The sequence below is a fragment of the Pleurodeles waltl genome, unplaced genomic scaffold, assembly GCF_031143425.1.
Source record: "Pleurodeles waltl isolate 20211129_DDA unplaced genomic scaffold, aPleWal1.hap1.20221129 scaffold_37, whole genome shotgun sequence".
Classification (NCBI taxonomy): Eukaryota; Metazoa; Chordata; class Amphibia; order Caudata; family Salamandridae; genus Pleurodeles; species Pleurodeles waltl.
This window is the reverse complement of record NW_027150076.1, coordinates 3,768,191-3,785,012: the sequence shown is the minus strand read 5'-3', so window position 1 is coordinate 3,785,012 and position 16,822 is coordinate 3,768,191.

Below are 16,822 nucleotides of genomic sequence, written 5' to 3'. Positions count from 1 at the left end.
TGGGTCTGAAGTGGGCAGTGTGTGCAGGTGGGGCAGAGAGTGCTGGTGCGTCTGGAGTGGGCAGTGAGTGCCGGTGGGTCTGGAGTGGGGCAGTGAGTGCAGGTGGGCAGTGAGTGCAGGTGAGTCTGGTGTGTGCAGTGTGTGCCGGTGGGGCAGTGAGTGCAGGTGGGGCAGTGAGTGCCAGTGGGTCTGGAGTGGGCAGTGAGTGCCAGTGGGTCTGGAGTGGGCAGTGAGTGCCAGTGGGTCTGGGTCAGTGAGTGCCAGTGGGTCTGGATTGGGCAGTGAGTGCAGTTGGGGCACTGAGTGCCGGTGGGTCTGGAGTGGGCAGTGAGTGCAGGTGGGGCAGTGAGTGCAGGTGGGTCTAGAGTGGGCAGTGAGTGCCGGTGGGTCTGGAGTGGGTAGTGAGTGCAGGTGGGGCAGTGAGTGGAGGTGGGTCTGGAGTGGGCAGTGAGTGCAGGTGGGTCTGGAGTGGGCAGTGAGTATGGAGCGGGCAGAGAGTGCAGTTGGGTCTGGAGTAGGCAGTGAGTGCCGGTGGGTCTGCATTGGGCAGTGAGTGCAGGTGGGTCTCGAGTGGGCAGTTAGTGCAGGTGGGCAGTGAGTGCAGGTGGGTCTGGAGTGGGCAGTGAGTGCCGGTGGGTCTGGAGTGGGCAGTGGTTCTGGAGTGGGCAGTGAGTCTGGAGCTGGCAGTGAGTGGAGGTGGGTCTGGAGTGGGCAGTGAGTCCTGGTGGGTCTGGAGTGGGCAGTGAGTGCAGGTCGGGCAGTGAGTGCCGGTGGGTCTGGAGTGGGCAGTGAGTGCAGGAGGGGCAGTGAGTGCAGGTGGGGCAGTGAGTGCAGGTGGGTCTGGAGTGGGCAGTGATTGCCGGTGGGTCTGGAGTGGGCAGTGAGTGCAGGTGGGGCGGTGAGTGGAGGTGGGTCTGGAGTGGGCAGTGAGTGCAGGTGGGTCTGGAGTGGGCAGTGAGTATGGAGCGGGCAGTGAGTTCAGGTGGGTCTGGAGTGGGCAGTGAGTGCAGTTGTCTGGAGTGGGCAGTGAGTGCAGGTGAGTCTGGAGTGGGCAGTGGGTGCAGGTGGGTCTGGAGTGGGCAGTGAGTCTAGAGTGGGCAATGAGTGCAGGTGGGTCTGGAGTGGGCAGTGAGTGCCGGTGGGTCTGGAGTGGGAAGTGAGTGCAGGTGGGGCAGTTAGTGCAGGTGTGTTTGGAGTGGGCAGTGAGTGCTGGTGGGTCTGGAGTGGGCAATGAGTGCAGGTGGGGCAGTGAGTGCCGGTGGGTCTGGAGTGGGCAGTGAGTGCCGGAAGGTCTTTGAGTGGGCAGTGAGTGCAGGTGGGGCAGTGAGTGCAGGTGGGTCTGGAGTGGGCAGTGAGTGCCGGTGGGTCTGGAGTGGGCAGTGAGTGCAGGTGGGTCAGTGAGTGGAGATGGGTCTGGAGTGGGCAGTGAGTTCAGGTGGGTCTGGAGTAGGCAGTGAATGCTGGTGGGTCTGGAGTGGGCAGTGAGTGCAGGTGGGTCTGGAGTGGGCAGTAACTGCAGGTGGGACAGTGAGTTCAGGTGAGTCTGGAGTGGGCAGTGAGTGCAGGTGGGTTTGCAGTGAGCAGTGAGGTCAGATGGTTCTGGAGAGGGCAGTGAGTTCCGGTAGGACTGGAGGGGGCAGTGAGGGAAGGTGGGTCTGGAGTGGGCAGTAAGTGCAGGTGGGGCAGTGAGTGCAGGTGGGTCTGGAGTTGGCAGTGAGTGCAGGTGGGGCAGTGAATGCAGGTGGGGCAGTGAGTGCAGATGGGGCAGTGAGCTCAGATGGGTCTGGAGTGCGCAGTGAGTGCAGGTGGGTCTGGAGTGCGCAGTGAGTGCAGGTGGGTCTGGAGTGGGCAGTGAGTACAGGTGGGTGTGGAGTGGGCAGTGAGTCTGGAGTGGGCAGTGAGTGCAGGTGGGGAAGTGAGTGCCGGTGGGTCTGGAGTGGGCAGTGAGTGCAGGTGGGGCAGTAAGTGCAGGTGAGTCTGGAGTGGGCAGTGAGTCTGGAGTGAGCAGTGAGTGCAGGTGGGGCAGTGAGTGGAGGTGGGCCTGGAGTGGGCATGAGTGCCGGACGTCTGGAGTGGGCAGTGAGTGCAGGTGGGGCAGTGAGTGCCGGTGGGTCTGGAGTAGGTAGTGAGTGCGGGTGGGTCTGGAGTGGGCCGTGAGGTCAGGTAAGTCTGGAGTGGGCAGTGAGTGCAGGTGGGACTGGAGTGGGCAGTAAGTGGAGGTGGGTCTGGAGTGTGCAGTGAGTGCCGGTGGGTCTGGAGTGGGCAGTGCGTCTGGAGCGGGCATTGAGTGCAGGTGAGGCAGGGAGTGCAGGTGGGTCTGGAGTGGGCAGTGAGTGCAGGTGGGTCTGGAGTGGACAGTGAGTGCAGGTGGGTATGGAGTGGGCAGTGAGTGCAAGTGGGGCAGTGAGTGCAGGTGGGTCTGGAGTGGGCAGTGGGTCTGGGGTGGGCAGTGGGTCTGGGGTGGGCAGTGAGTGCAGGTGGGTCTGGAGTGGGCAGTGAGTGCTGGTGGGTCTGGAGTGGGCAGTGAGTGCAGGTGGGTCTGGAGTGGGTAGTGAGTCTGGAGAGGGCAGTGAGTGCAGGTGGGGCAGTGAGTGGAGGTGGGTCTGGAGTGGGCAGTGACTGCAGGTGGGTCTGGAGTGGGCAGTGAGTCTGGAGCGGGCAGTGAGTTTAGGTGGGTCTGGAGTGGGCAGTGAGTGCAGGTGTTTGGAGTGGGCAGTGAGTGTAGGTAAGTCTGGAGTGGGCAGTGAGTGCCGTTGGGTGCAGGTGGGTCTGCAGTGGGCAGTGAGTCTGGAGTGGGCAGTGAGTGTAGATGAGTCTGGAGTGGGCAGTGAGTGCAGGTGGGTCTGCAGTGGGCAGTGAGTGCCGGTGGGGCAGTGAGTGCCGGTGGGTCTGAAGTGGGCAGTGAGTGCAGGTGTGTCTGGAGTGGGCAGTGAATGCCGGTGGGTCTGGAGTGGGCAGTGAGTGCCGGTGGGGAAGTGAGTGCAGGTGGGTCTGGAGTGGGCAGTGAATCTGGAGTGGGCAGTGAGTGCAGGTGGGTCTGGAGTGGGCAGTGAGTGCCGGTGGGTCAGGAGTGGGCAGTGAGTCTGGAGTGGGCAGTGAGTGCAGGTGGGTCTGGAGTGGGCAGTGAGTGCAGGTGTGTCTGGAGTGGGCAGTGAGTGCCGGTGGGGCAGTGAGTGCAGGTGGCTCTGGAGTGGGCAGTGAGTGCAGGTGGGTCTGGAGTGGGCAGTGAGTGCAGGGGGGTCTGCAATGGGCAGTGAGTGCAGGTGGGTCTGGAGTGGGCAGTGAGTGCAGGTGGGGCAGTGAGTGGAGGGGGCAGTGAGTGCAGGTGGGTCTGGAGTGGGCAGTGAGTGGAGGTGAGTCTGGAGTGGGCAGTGAGTGCAGGTGGGTCTGGAGTGGGCAGTGAGTGCAGGTGGGGCAGTGAGTGCAGGTAGGTCTGGAGTAGGCAGTGAGTGCAGTTGGGTCTGGAGTCGGCAGTGAGTGCAGGTGGGGCAGTGAGTGCCAGTGGGTCTGGAGTGGGCAGTGAGTGCCGGTGGGTCTGGAGTGGGTAGTGAGTGCAGGTGGGTCTGGAGTGGGCAATGAGTGCCGGCGGGTCTGCAGTGGGCAGTGAGTGCAGGTGGGTCTGGAGTGGGCAGTGAGTTTGGAGTGGGCAGTGAGTGCAGGTGGGTCTGGAGTGGGCAGTGAGGGCAGGTGGGGCAGTGAGTGCAGGTGGGTCTGGAGTCGGCAGTGAGTGCCCGTGGGTCTGGAGTGGGCAGTGGGTCTGGAGTGGGCAGTGAGTCTGGAGTGGGCAGTGAGTGGAGGTGGGTCTGGAGTGGGCAGTGAGTGCAAGTGGGACAGTGAGTGCCGGTGGGTCTGGAGTGGGCAGTGAGTGCAGGAGGTACAGTGAGTTCAGGTGGGGCAGTGAGTGCAGGTGGGTCTGGAGTGGGCAGTGAGTGCCGGTGGGTCTGCAGTGGGCAGTGAGTGCCCGTGGGTCTGGAGTGGGTCTGTAGGGGGCAGTGAGTCTGGAATGGGCAGTGAGTGCAGGTGTTGCAGTGAGTGGAGGTGGGTCTAGAGTGGGCAGTGAGTGCAGGTGGGTATGGAGTGGTCAGTGAGTCTAGAGTGGGCAGTGAGTTCAAGTGGGTCTGGAGTGGGCAGTGAATGCAGGTGTCTGGAGTGGGCAGTGAGTGCAGGTGAGTCTGCAGTGGGCAGTGAGTGCAGGTGCGTCTGGAGTGGGCAGTGGGTGCAGGTGAGTCTGGAGTGGGCAGCGAGTCTGGAGTGGGCAGTGAGTGCCGGTGCGTCTGGAGTGGGCAGTGAGTGCAGGCGGGGCAGTGAGTGCAGGTGGGTCTGGAGTGGGCAGTGAGTGCCGGTGGGTCTCGAGTGGGCAGTGAGTGCAGGTGGGGCAGTGAGTGCAGGTGAGTCTGGAGTGGGCAGTTAATCTGGAGTGGGCAGTGAGTGCAGGTGGGTCTGGAGTGCGCAGGGAGTGCTGGTGGGTCTGGAGTGGGTAGTGAGTGCCGGTGGGTCTGGAGTGGGCAGTGAGTGCAGGTTGTGCAGTGAGTGCTGGTGGGTCTGGAGTGGGCTGTGAGTGCAGGTGGGTCTGGAGTGGGCAGTGGGTGCAGGTGGGTATGGAGTGGGCCGTGAGTTCAGGTGGGTCTGGAGTGGGCAGTGAGTGCAGGTGGGACTGGAGTGGGCAGTAAGTGGAGGTGGGTCTGGAGTGGGCAGTGAATGCCGGTGGGTCTGGAGTGGGCAGTGGGTCTGGAGTGGGCAGTGAGTGCAGGTGGGGCAGTGAGTGCAGGTGGGTCTGGAGTGGGCAGTGAGTGCAGGTGGGACTGCAGTGGGCAGTGAGTGCAGGTGGGTCTGGAGTGGGCAGTGAGTGCAGGTGGGTCTGGAGTGGGCAGTGAGTGCAGGTGGGACAGTGAGCTCAGGTGGGTCTGGAGTGTGCAGTGAATGCTGGTGGGTCTGGAGTGGGCAGTGAGTGCCAGTGGGTCTGAAGTGGGCAGTGGGTCTGGAGTGGGCATTGAGTGCAGGTGGGTCTGGAGTGGGCAGTAAGTGCAGGTGGGTCTGGGGTGGGCAGTAAGTGCAGGTGCGGCAGTGAGTGCAGGTGGTTCTGGAGTGGGCAGTGAGTGCCAGTGGGTCTGGAGTTGCCATTGAGTGCCGGTGGGTCTGGAGTGGGCAGTGAGTGGAGGTGAGTCTGGAGTGGGCAGTGAGTGCCGGTGGGTCTGGAGTGGGCAGTGAGTGCAGGAGGGTCTGGAGGGGGCAGTGAGTCTGGAGTGGGCAGTGAGTGCAGGTGGGGCAGTGAGTGCTGGTGGGTCTGGAGTGGGCAGTGAGTGCAGGTGGGTCTGGAGTGGGCAGTAAGTGCAGGTGGGGAAGTGAGTGCAGGTGAGTCTGGAGTGGGCAGTGAGTGCAGGTGGGTTTGCAGTGGGCAGTGAGGTCAGATGGGTCTGGAGTGCGCAGTGAGTTCAGGTGGGACTGGAGTGGGCAGTGAGTGCAGGTGGGTATGGTGTGGGCAGTGAATGCTGGTGGGTCTGGAGTGGGCAGTGAGTGCAGGTGGGTCTGGAGTGGGCAGTAAGTGCAGGTGGGGAAGTGAGTGCAGGTGAGTCTGGAGTGGGCAGTGAGTGCAGGTGGGTTTGCAGTGGGCAGTAAGGTCAGATGGGTCTGGAGTGGGCAGTGAGTTCAGGTGGGACTGGAGTGGGCAGTGAGTGCAGGTGGGTCTGGAGGGGGCAGTGAGTGCAGGTGGGTCTGGAGTGGGCAGTGAGAGCAGGTGGGGCAGTGAATGCAGGTGGGGCAGTGAGCTCAGATTGGTGTGGAGTGGGCAGTAAGTGACGGTGGGGCAGTAAGTGCAGGTGGGTCTGGAGTGGGCAGTGAGTGCAGGTGGGTGTGGAGTGGGCATTGAGTCTGGAGTGGGCAGTGAGTGCAGGTGGGGCAGTAAGTGCCGGTGGGTCTGGAGTTGGAAGTGAGTGCCTTTGGGTCTGGAGTGGGCAGTGAGTGCAGATGGGGCAGTGAGTGCAGGTGAGTCTGGAGTGGGCAGTGAGTCTGGAGTGGGCAGTGAGTGCAGGAGGGGCAGTGAGTGCAGGTGGGCCTGGAGTGGGCAGTGAGTGCCGGTGGGTCTGGATTAGGCAGTGAGTGCGGGTGGGGCAGTGAGTGCCAGTGGGTCTGGAGTAGGTAGTGAGTGCAGGTGGGTCTGGAGTGGGCCGTGAGGTCAGGTGGGTCTGGAGTGGGCAGTGAGTGCAGGTGGGACTGGAGTGGGTAGTGAGTGCAGGTGGGTCTGGAGTGGACAGTGAGTGCTGGTGGGTCTGGAGTGGGCAGTGAGTGCAGGTGGGGCAGTGAGATCAGGTGGGTCTGGAGTGGGCAGTGAGTGCTGGTGGGTCTGGAGTGGGCAGTAAGTGCCGGTGGGTCTGGAGTGGGCAGTGGGTCTGGGGTGGGCAGTGAGTGCAGGTCGGTCTGGAGTGGGCAGTGAGTGCAGGTGGGTCTGGGGTGGGCAGTGAGTGCCGGTGGGTCTGGAGTGGGCAGTGAGTGCAGGTGGGTCTGGAGTGGGCAGTGAGTCTGGAGTGGGCAGTGAGTGCAGGTGGGGCAGTGAGTGGAGGTTGATGTGGAGTGGGCAGTGAGAGCAGGTGGGTGTGGAGTGGGCAGTGAGTCTGGAGCGGGCAGTGAGTACAGGTGGGTCTGCAGTGGGCAGTGAGTGCAGGTAAGTCTGGAGTGGGCAGTGAGTGCAGGTGGGTGCAGGTGGGTCTGGAGTGGGCAGTGAGTCTGCAGCGGGCAGTGAGTTCAGGTGGGTCTGGAGTAGGCAGTGAGTGGAGATGGGTCTGGAGTGGGCAGTGAGTGCCGGTGGGTCTGGAGTGGGCAGTGAGTGCAGGTGGGGCAGTGAGTGCAGGTGGGTCTTGAGTGGGCAGTGAGTGCTGGTGGGTCTGGAGTGGGCAGTGAGTGCCGGTGGGTCTGGAGTGGGGCAATAAGTGCAAGTAGGGCAGTGAGTGCAGGTGAGTCTGGTGTTGGCAGTGAGTGCCGGTGGGGCACTGAGTGCAGGTGGGGCAGTGAGTGCCAGTGGGTCTGGAGTGGGCAGTGAGTCTGGAGTGGGCAGTGAGTGCAGGTGGGACAGTGAGTGCCGATGGGTCTGCAGTGGGCAGTGAGTGCAGGTGGGTCTGGAGTGGGCAGTGAGTGCAGGTGGGTCTGGAGTGGGCAGTGGGTCTGCAGTGGGCAGTGAGTGTAGGTGAGTCTGGAGTGGGCAGTGAGTGCAGGTGGGTCTGGAGTGGGCGGTGAGGGCCGGTGGGGCAGTGAGTGCAGGTAAGTCTGGAGTGGGCAGTGGGTCTGCAGTGGGCAGTGAGTGTAGGTGAGTCTGGAGTGGGCAGTGAGTGCAGGTGGGTCTGGAGTGGGCGGTGAGGGCCGGTGGGGCAGTGAGTGCAGGTGGGTGTGGAGTGGGCAGTGAGTGCCGGTGGGTATGGAGTGTGCAGTGAGTGCAGGTGGGTCTGGAGTGGGCAGTGAGTGCAGGTGGGTCTGGAGTGGGCAGTGAGTGCCAGTGGGTCTGGAGGGGGCAGTGAGTGCAGGTGGGTCTGGAGTGGGCAGTGAGTGCAGGTGGGGCAGTGAGTGGCGGTGGGTCTCAAGTGGGCAGTGAGTGCGGGTGGGGCGGTGAGTGCCGGTGGGTCTGGAGTGGGCAGTGAGTGCAGGTGGGGCAGTGAGCTCAGGTGAGCCTGGAGTGGGCAGTGAGTGCAGGTGGGTCTGGAGTGGGCAGTGGGTCTGCAGTGGGCAGTGAGTGCAGGTGAGTCTGGAGTGGGTGGGTGAGTTCAGGTGAGTCTGCAGTGGGCAGTGAGTCCGGAGTGGGCAGTGAGTGAAGGTGGGTCTGGAGTGGGCAGTTGGTCTGCAGTGGGCAGTGAGTGCAGGTGACTCTGGAGTGGGCAGTGAGAGCAGGTGGGACAGTGAGTGAAGGTGGGGCAGTGAGCTCAGGTGGGTCTGGAGTGGGCAGTGAGTGCCGGTGGGGCAGTGAGTGCAGGTTGGTCTGGAGTGGGCAGTGAGTACAGGAGGGTGTGGAGTGGGCAGTGAGTCTGGAATGGGTAGTGAGTGCAGGTGGGTCTGGAGCGGGCAGTGAATGCAGATGGGGCAGTGAGTGCAGGTGAGTCTGGAGTGGGCAGTGAGTCTGGAGTGGGCAGTGAGTGCAGGTGGGGCAGAGAGTGGAGGTGGGCTTGGAGTGGGCAGTGAGTGCCGGTGGGTCTGGAGTGGGCAGTGAGTGCAGGTGGGGCAGTGAGTGCAAGTGGATCTGGAGTAGGTAGTGAGCGCGGGTGGGTCTGGAGTGGGCCATGATGTCAGGTGGGTCTGGAGTGGGCAGTGAGTGCAGGTGGGACTGGAGTGGGCAGTAAGTGGAGGTGGGTCTGTAGTGGGCAGTGAGTGCCGGTGGGTCTGGCGTGGGCAGTGAGTGCAGGTGGGTCTGGAGTGGGCAGTGAGTGGAGGTGAGTCTGGAGTGGGCAGTGAGTGCATGTGGGTCTGGAGTGGGCAGTGAGTGCAGGTGGGTCTGGAGTGGGCAGTGAGTGCCGGTGGGTCTGGAGTGGGGCAGTGAGTGCAGGTGCATCTGGAGTGGGCAGTGGGTGCACGTGAGTCTGGAGTGGGCAGTGAGTCTGGAGTGGGCAGTGAGTGCCTGTGGGTCTGGAGTGGGCAGTGAGTGCAGGCGGGGCAGTTAGTGCAGGTGTGTTTGGAGTGGGCAGTGAGTGCCGGTGGGTCTGGAGTGGGCAGTGAGTGCAAGTGGGACAGTGAGTGCCGGTGGGTCTGGAGTGGGCAGTGAGTGCAGGAGGTACAGTGAGTGCAGGTGGGGCAGTGAGTGCAGGTGGGTCTGGAGTGGGCAGTGAGTGCCGGTGGGTCTGCAGTGGGCAGTGAGTGCCGGTGGGTCTGGAGTGGGCAGTGAGTGCAGGTGGGTCTGTAGGGGGCAGTGAGTCTGGAATGGGCAGTGAGTGCAGGTGTTGCAGTGAGTGGAGGTGGGTCTGGAGTGGGCAGTGAGTGCAGGTGGGTATGGAGTGGGCAGTGAGTCTAGAGCGGGCAGTGAGTTCAAGTGGGTCTGGAGTGGGCAGTGAATGCAGGTGTCTGGAGTGGGCAGTGAGTGCAGGTGAGTCTGCAGTGGGCAGTGAGTGCAGGTGCGTCTGGAGTGGGCAGTGGGTGCAGGTGAGTCTGGAGTGGGCAGTGAGTCTGGAGTGGGCAGTGAGTGCCGGTGGGTCTGGAGTGGGCAGTGAGTCTGGAGTGGGCAGTGAGTGCAGGTGGGTCTGGAGTGGGCAGTGAGTGCAGGTGGGTCTGGAGTGGGCAGTGAGTGCCGGTGGGTCAGGAGTGGGCAGTGAGTCTGGAGTGGGCAGTGAGTGCAGGTGGGTCTGGAGTGGGCAGTGAGTGCCGGTGGGGCAGTGAGTGCAGGTGGCTCTGGAGTGGGCAGTGAGTGCAGGTGGGTCTGCAATGGGCAGTGAGTGCAGGTGGGTCTGGAGTGGGCAGGGAGTGCAGGTGGGGCAGTGAGTGGAGGGGGCAGTGAGTGCAGGTGGGTCTGGAGTGGGCAGTGAGTGGAGGTGAGTCTGGAGTGGGCAGTGAGTGCAGGTGGGTCTGGAGTGGGCAGTAAGTACAGGTGGGGCAGTGAGTGCCAGGGTCTGGAGTGCGCAGTGAGTGCCAGTGGATCTGGAGTGGGCAGTGAGTGCAGGTGGGTCTGGAGTGGGCAGTGAGTGCCGGTGGGTCTGCAGTGGGCAGTGAGTGCAGGTGGGTCTGGAGTGGGCAGTAAGTCTGGAGTGGGCAGTGAGTGCCGGTGGGTCTGCAGTGGGCAGTGAGTGCAGGTGGGTCTGGAGTGGGCAGTGAGTCTGGAGTGGGCAGTGAGTGCAGGTGGGTCTGGAGTGGGCAGTGAGGGCAGGTGGGGCAGTGAGTGCAGGTGGGTCTGGAGAGGGCAGTGAGTACCCGTGGGTATGGAGTGGACAGTGGGCCTGGAGTGGGCAGTGAGTCTGTAGCGGGCAGTGAGTGGAGGTGGGTCTGGAGTGGGCAGTGAGTGCAAGTGGGACAGTGAGTGCTGGTGGGTCTGGAGTGGGCAGTGAGTGCAGGAGGTACAGTGAGTGCAGGTGGGGCAGTGAGTGCAGGTGGGTCTGGAGTGGGCAGTGAGTGCCGGTGGGTCTGCAGTGGGCAGTGAGTGCCAGTGGGTCTGGAGTGGGCATTGAGTGCAGGTGGGTCTGTAGGGAGCAGTGAGTCTGGAATGGGCAGTGAGTGCAGGTGTTGCAGTGAGTGGAGGTGGGTCTGGAGTGGGCAGTGAGTGCAGGTGGGTCTGGAGTGGGCAGTGAGTCTACAGCGGGCAGTGAGTTCAAGTGGGTCTGGAGTGGGCAGTGAATGCAGGTGTCTGGAGTGGGCAGTGAGTGCAGGTGAGTCTGCAGTGAGTGCAGGTGCGTCTGGAGTGGGCAGTGGGTGCAGGTGAGTCTGGAGTGGGCAGTGAGTCAGGAGTGGGCAGTGAGTGCCAGTGGGTCTGGAGTGGGCAGTGAGTGCAGGCGGGGCAGTGAGTGCAGGTGGGTCTGGAGTGGGCAGTGAGTGCCGGTGGGTCTCGAGTGGGCAGTGAGTGCAGGTGGGGCAGTGAGTGCAGGTGAGTCTGGAGTGGGCAGTGAATCTGGAGTGGCCAGTGAGTGCAGTTGGGTCTGGAGTGCGCAGGGAGTGCTGGTGGGTGTGGAGTGGGCAGTGAGTGCCGGTGGGTCTGGAGTGGGCAGTGAGTGCAGGTTGTGCAGTGAGTGCCGGTGGGTCTGGAGTGGGCTGTGAGTGCAGGTGGGTCTGGAGTGGGCAGTGGGTGCAGGTGGGTATGGAGTGGGCCGTGAGTTCAGGTGGGTCTGGAGTGGGCAGTGAGTGCAGGTGGGACTGGAGTGGGCAGTAAGTGGAGGTGGGTCTGGAGTGGGCAGTGAATGCCGGTGGGTCTGGAGTGGGCAGAGGGTCTGGAGTGGGCAGTGAGTGCAGGTGGGGCAGTGAGTGCAGGTGGGTCTGGAGTGGGCAGTGAGTGCAGGTGGGACTGCAGTGGGCAGTGAGTGCAAGTGGGTCTAGAGTGGGCAGTGAGTGCAGGTGGGTCTGGAGTGGGCAGTGAGTGCAGGTGGGGCAGTGAGCTCAGGTGGGTCTGGAGTGTGCAGTGAATGCTGGTGGGTCTGGAGTGGGCAGTGAGTGCCAGTGGGTCTGAAGTGGGCAGTGGGTCTGGAGTGGGCATTGAGTGCAGGTGGGTCTGGAGTGGGCAGTAAGTGCAGGTGGGTCTGGGGTGGGCAGTGAGTGCAGGTGGGGCAGTGAGTGCAGGTGGTTCTGGAGTGGGCAGTGAGTGCCGGTGGGTCTGGAGTTGGCATTGAGTGCCGGTGGGTCTGGAGTGGGCAGTGAGTGGAGGTGAGTCCGGAATGGGCAGTGAGTGCCGGTGAGTCTGGAGTGGGCAGTGAGTGCAGGAGGGTCTGGAGGGGGCAGTGAGTCTGGAGTGGGCAGTGAGTGCAGGTGGGGCAGTGAGTGCTGGTGGGTCTGGAGTGGGCAGTGAGTGCAGGTGGGTCTGGAGTGGGCAGTAAGTGCAGGTGGGGAAGTGAGTGCAGGTGAGTCTGGAGTGGGCAGTGAGTGCAGGTGGGTTTGCAGTGGGCAGTGAGGTCAGATGGGTCTGGAGTGGGCAGTGAGTTCAGGTGGGACTGGAGTGGGCAGTGAGTGCAGGTGAGTCTGGAGTAGGCAGTGAGTGCAAGTGGGACAGTGAGTGCAGGTGGGTCTGGAGTGGGCAGTGGGTCTGGGGTGTGCAGTGGGTCTGGGGTGGGCAGTGAGTGCAGGTGGGTCTGGAGTGGGCAGTGAGTGCTGGTGGGTCTGGAGTGGGCAGTGAGTGCAGGTGGGTCTGGAGTGGGTAGTGAGTCTGGAGTGGGCAGTGAGTGCAGGTGGGGCAGTGAGTGGAGGTGGGTCTGGAGTGGGCAATGACTGCAGGTGGTTCTGGAGTGGGCAGTGAGTCTGGAGCGGGCAGTGAGTTCAGGTGGGTCTGGAGTTCGCAGTGAGTGCAGGTGTTTGGAGTGGGCAGTGAGTGTAGGTAAGTCTGGAGTGGGCAGTGAGTGCCGGTGGGTCTGGAGTGGGCAGTGAGTATGGAGTGGGCAGTGAGTTCAGGTGGGTCTGGAGTGGACAGTGAGTGCAGGTGTCTGGAGTGGGCAGTGAGTGCAGCTGAGTCTGCAGTGGGCAGTGAATGCAGGTGAGTCTGGAGTGGGCAGTGGGTGCAGGTGGGGCAGTGAGTGCCGGTGGGACTGGAGTAGGTAGTGAGTGCGGGTGGGTCTGGAGTGGGCCGTGAGGTCAGGTGGGTCTGGAGTGGGCAGTGAGTGCAGGTGGGACTTGAGTGGGCAGTAAGTGGAGGTGGGTCTGGAGTGTGCAGTGAGTGCCGGTGGGTCTGGAGTGGGCAGTGGGTCTGGAGCGGGCAGTGAGTGCAGGTGAGGCAGGGAGTGCAGGTGGGTCTGGAGTGGGCAGTGAGTGCAGGTGGGTCTGGAGTGGGCAGTGAGTGCAGGTGGGTCTGGAGTGGGCAGTGAGTGCAAGTGGGGCAGTGAGTGCAGGTGGGTCTGGAGTGGGCAGTGGGTCTGGAGTGGGCAGTGGGTCTGGGGTGGGCAGTGAGTGCAGGTGGGTCTGGAGTGGGCAGTGAGTGCTGGTGGGTCTGGAGTGGGCAGTGAGTGCAGGTGGGTCTGGAGTGGGTAGTGAGTCTGGAGTGGGCAGTGAGTGCAGGTGGGGCAGTGAGTGGAGGTGGGTCTGGAGTGGGCAGTGACCGCAGGTGGGTCTGGAGTGGGCAGTGACTCTGGAGCGGGCAGTGAGTTCAGGTGGGTCTGGAGTGGGCAGTGAGTGCAGGTGTTTGGAGTGGGCAGTGAGTGCAGGTGGGGCAGTGAGCTCAGGTGGGTCTGGAGTGTGCAGTGAATGCTGGTGGGTCTGGAGTGGGCAGTGAGTGCCGGTGGGTGCAGGTGGGTCTGCAGTGGGCAGTGAGTCTGGAGTGGGCAGTGAGTGCCGGTGAGTCTGGAGTGGGCAGTGAGTGCAGGTGGGGAAGTGAGTGCAGGTGGGTCTGAAGTGGGCAGTGTGTGCAGGTGGGGCAGAGAGTGCTGGTGCGTCTGGAGTGGGCAGTGAGTGCCGGTGGGTCTGGAGTGGGGCAGTGAGTGCAGGTGGGCAGTGAGTGCAGGTGAGTCTGGTGTGTGCAGTGTGTGCCGGTGGGGCAGTGAGTGCAGGTGGGGCAGTGAGTGCCAGTGGGTCTGGAGTGGGCAGTGAGTGCCAGTGGGTCTGGACTGGGCAGTGAGTGCCAGTGGGTCTGGGTCAGTGAGTGCCAGTGGGTCTGGATTGGGCAGTGAGTGCAGTTGGGGCACTGAGTGCCGGTGGGTCTGGAGTGGGCAGTGAGTGCAGGTGGGGCAGTGAGTGCAGGTGGGTCTAGAGTGGGCAGTGAGTGCCGGTGGGTCTGGAGTGGGTAGTGAGTGCAGGTGGGGCAGTGAGGGAAGGTGGGTCTGGAGTGGGCAGTGAGTGCAGGTGGGTCTGGAGTGGGCAGTGAGTATGGAGCGGGCAGTGAGTGCAGTTGGGTCTGGAGTAGGCAGTGAGTGCCGGTGGGTCTGCATTGGGCAGTGAGTGCAGGTGGGTCTCGAGTGGGCAGTTAGTGCAGGTGGGCAGTGAGTGCAGGTGGGTCTGGAGTGGGCAGTGAGTGCCGGTGGGTCTGGAGTGGGCAGTGGTTCTGGAGTGGGCAGTGAGTCTGGAGCGGGCAGTGAGTGGAGGTGGGTCTGGAGTGGGCAGTGAGTCCTGGTGGGTCTGGAGTGGGCAGTGAGTGCAGGTCGGGCAGTGAGTGCCGGTGGGTCTGGAGTGGGCAGTGAGTGCAGGAGGGGCAGTGAGTGCAGGTGGGGCAGTGAGTGCAGGTGGGTCTGGAGTGGGCAGTGATTGCCGGTGGGTCTGGAGTGGGCAGTGAGTGCAGGTGGGGCGGTGAGTGGAGGTGGGTCTGGAGTGGGCAGTGAGTGCAGGTGGGTCTGGAGTGGGCAGTGAGTATGGAGCGGGCAGTGAGTTCAGGTGGGTCTGGAGTGGGCAGTGAGTGCAGTTGTCTGGAGTGGGCAGTGAGTGCAGGTGAGTCTGGAGTGGGCAGTGGGTGCAGGTGGGTCTGGAGTGGGCAGTGAGTCTAGAGTGGGCAATGAGTGCAGGTGGGTCTGGAGTGGGCAGTGAGTGCCGGTGGGTCTGGAGTGGGAAGTGAGTGCAGGTGGGGCAGTTAGTGCCAGGTGTGTTTGGAGTGGGCAGTGAGTGCTGGTGGGTCTGGAGTGGGCAATGAGTGCAGGTGGGGCAGTGAGTGCCGGTGGGTCTGGAGTGGGCAGTGAGTGCCGGAAGGTCTTTGAGTGGGCAGTGAGTGCAGGTGGGGCAGTGAGTGCAGGTGGGTCTGGAGTGGGCAGTGAGTGCCGGTGGGTCTGGAGTGGGCAGTGAGTGCAGGTGGGTCAGTGAGTGGAGATGGGTCTGGAGTGGGCAGTGAGTTCAGGTGGGTCTGGAGTAGGCAGTGAATGCTGGTGGGTCTGGAGTGGGCAGTGAGTGCAGGTGGGTCTGGAGTGGGCAGTAACTGCAGGTGGGACAGTGAGTTCAGGTGAGTCTGGAGTGGGCAGTGAGTGCAGGTGGGTTTGCAGTGGGCAGTGAGGTCAGATGGTTCTGGAGAGGGCAGTGAGTTCCGGTAGGACTGGAGGGGGCAGTGAGGGAAGGTGGGTCTGGAGTGGGCAGTAAGTGCAGGTGGGGCAGTGAGTGCAGGTGGGTCTGGAGTTGGCAGTGAGTGCAGGTGGGGCAGTGAATGCAGGTGGGGCAGTGAGTGCAGATGGGGCAGTGAGCTCAGATGGGTCTGGAGTGCGCAGTGAGTGCAGGTGGGTCTGGAGTGCGCAGTGAGTGCAGGTGGGTCTGGAGTGGGCAGTGAGTACAGGTGGGTGTGGAGTGGGCAGTGAGTCTGGAGTGGGCAGTGAGTGCAGGTGGGGAAGTGAGTGCCGGTGGGTCTGGAGTGGGCAGTGAGTGCAGGTGGGGCAGTAAGTGCAGGTGAGTCTGGAGTGGGCAGTGAGTCTGGAGTGAGCAGTGAGTGCAGGTGGGGCAGTGAGTGGAGGTGGGCCTGGAGTGGGCATGAGTGCCGGAGGTCTGGAGTGGGCAGTGAGTGCAGGTGGGGCAGTGAGTGCCGGTGGGTCTGGAGTAGGTAGTGAGTGCGGGTGGGTCTGGAGTGGGCCGTGAGGTCAGGTAAGTCTGGAGTGGGCAGTGAGTGCAGGTGGGACTGGAGTGGGCAGTAAGTGGAGGTGGGTCTGGAGTGTGCAGTGAGTGCCGGTGGGTCTGGAGTGGGCAGTGGGTCTGGAGCGGGCATTGAGTGCAGGTGAGGCAGGGAGTGCAGGTGGGTCTGGAGTGGGCAGTGAGTGCAGGTGGGTCTGGAGTGGACAGTGAGTGCAGGTGGGTATGGAGTGGGCAGTGAGTGCAAGTGGGGCAGTGAGTGCAGGTGGGTCTGGAGTGGGCAGTGGGTCTGGGGTGGGCAGTGGGTCTGGGGTGGGCAGTGAGTGCAGGTGGGTCTGGAGTGGGCAGTGAGTGCTGGTGGGTCTGGAGTGGGCAGTGAGTGCAGGTGGGTCTGGAGTGGGTAGTGAGTCTGGAGAGGGCAGTGAGTGCAGGTGGGGCAGTGAGTGGAGGTGGGTCTGGAGTGGGCAGTGACTGCAGGTGGGTCTGGAGTGGGCAGTGAGTCTGGAGCGGGCAGTGAGTTTAGGTGGGTCTGGAGTGGGCAGTGAGTGCAGGTGTTTGGAGTGGGCAGTGAGTGTAGGTAAGTCTGGAGTGGGCAGTGAGTGCCGTTGGGTGCAGGTGGGTCTGCAGTGGGCAGTGAGTCTGGAGTGGGCAGTGAGTGTAGATGAGTCTGGAGTGGGCAGTGAGTGCAGGTGGGTCTGCAGTGGGCAGTGAGTGCCGGTGGGGCAGTGAGTGCCGGTGGGTCTGAAGTGGGCAGTGAGTGCAGGTGTGTCTGGAGTGGGCAGTGAATGCCGGTGGGTCTGGAGTGGGCAGTGAGTGCCGGTGGGGAAGTGAGTGCAGGTGGGTCTGGAGTGGGCAGTGAATCTGGAGTGGGCAGTGAGTGCAGGTGGGTCTGGAGTGGGCAGTGAGTGCCGGTGGGTCAGGAGTGGGCAGTGAGTCTGGAGTGGGCAGTGAGTGCAGGTGGGTCTGGAGTGGGCAGTGAGTGCAGGTGTGTCTGGAGTGGGCAGTGAGTGCCGGTGGGGCAGTGAGTGCAGGTGGCTCTGGAGTGGGCAGTGAGTGCAGGTGGGTCTGGAGTGGGCAGTGAGTGCAGGGGGGTCTGCAATGGGCAGTGAGTGCAGGTGGGTCTGGAGTGGGCAGTGAGTGCAGGTGGGGCAGTGAGTGGAGGGGGCAGTGAGTGCAGGTGGGTCTGGAGTGGGCAGTGAGTGGAGGTGAGTCTGGAGTGGGCAGTGAGTGCAGGTGGGTCTGGAGTGGGCAGTGAGTGCAGGTGGGGCAGTGAGTGCAGGTAGGTCTGGAGTAGGCAGTGAGTGCAGTTGGGTCTGGAGTCGGCAGTGAGTGCAGGTGGGGCAGTGAGTGCCAGTGGGTCTGGAGTGGGCAGTGAGTGCCGGTGGGTCTGGAGTGGGTAGTGAGTGCAGGTGGGTCTGGAGTGGGCAGTGAGTGCCGGTCGGTCTGCAGTGGGCAGTGAGTGCAGGTGGGTCTGGAGTGGGCAGTGAGTTTGGAGTGGGCAGTGAGTGCAGGTGGGTCTGGAGTGGGCAGTGAGGGCAGGTGGGGCAGTGAGTGCAGGTGGGTCTGGAGTCGGCAGTGAGTGCCCGTGGGTCTGGAGTGGGCAGTGGGTCTGGAGTGGGCAGTGAGTCTGGAGTGGGCAGTGAGTGGAGGTGGGTCTGGAGTGGGCAGTGAGTGCAAGTGGGACAGTGAGTGCCGGTGGGTC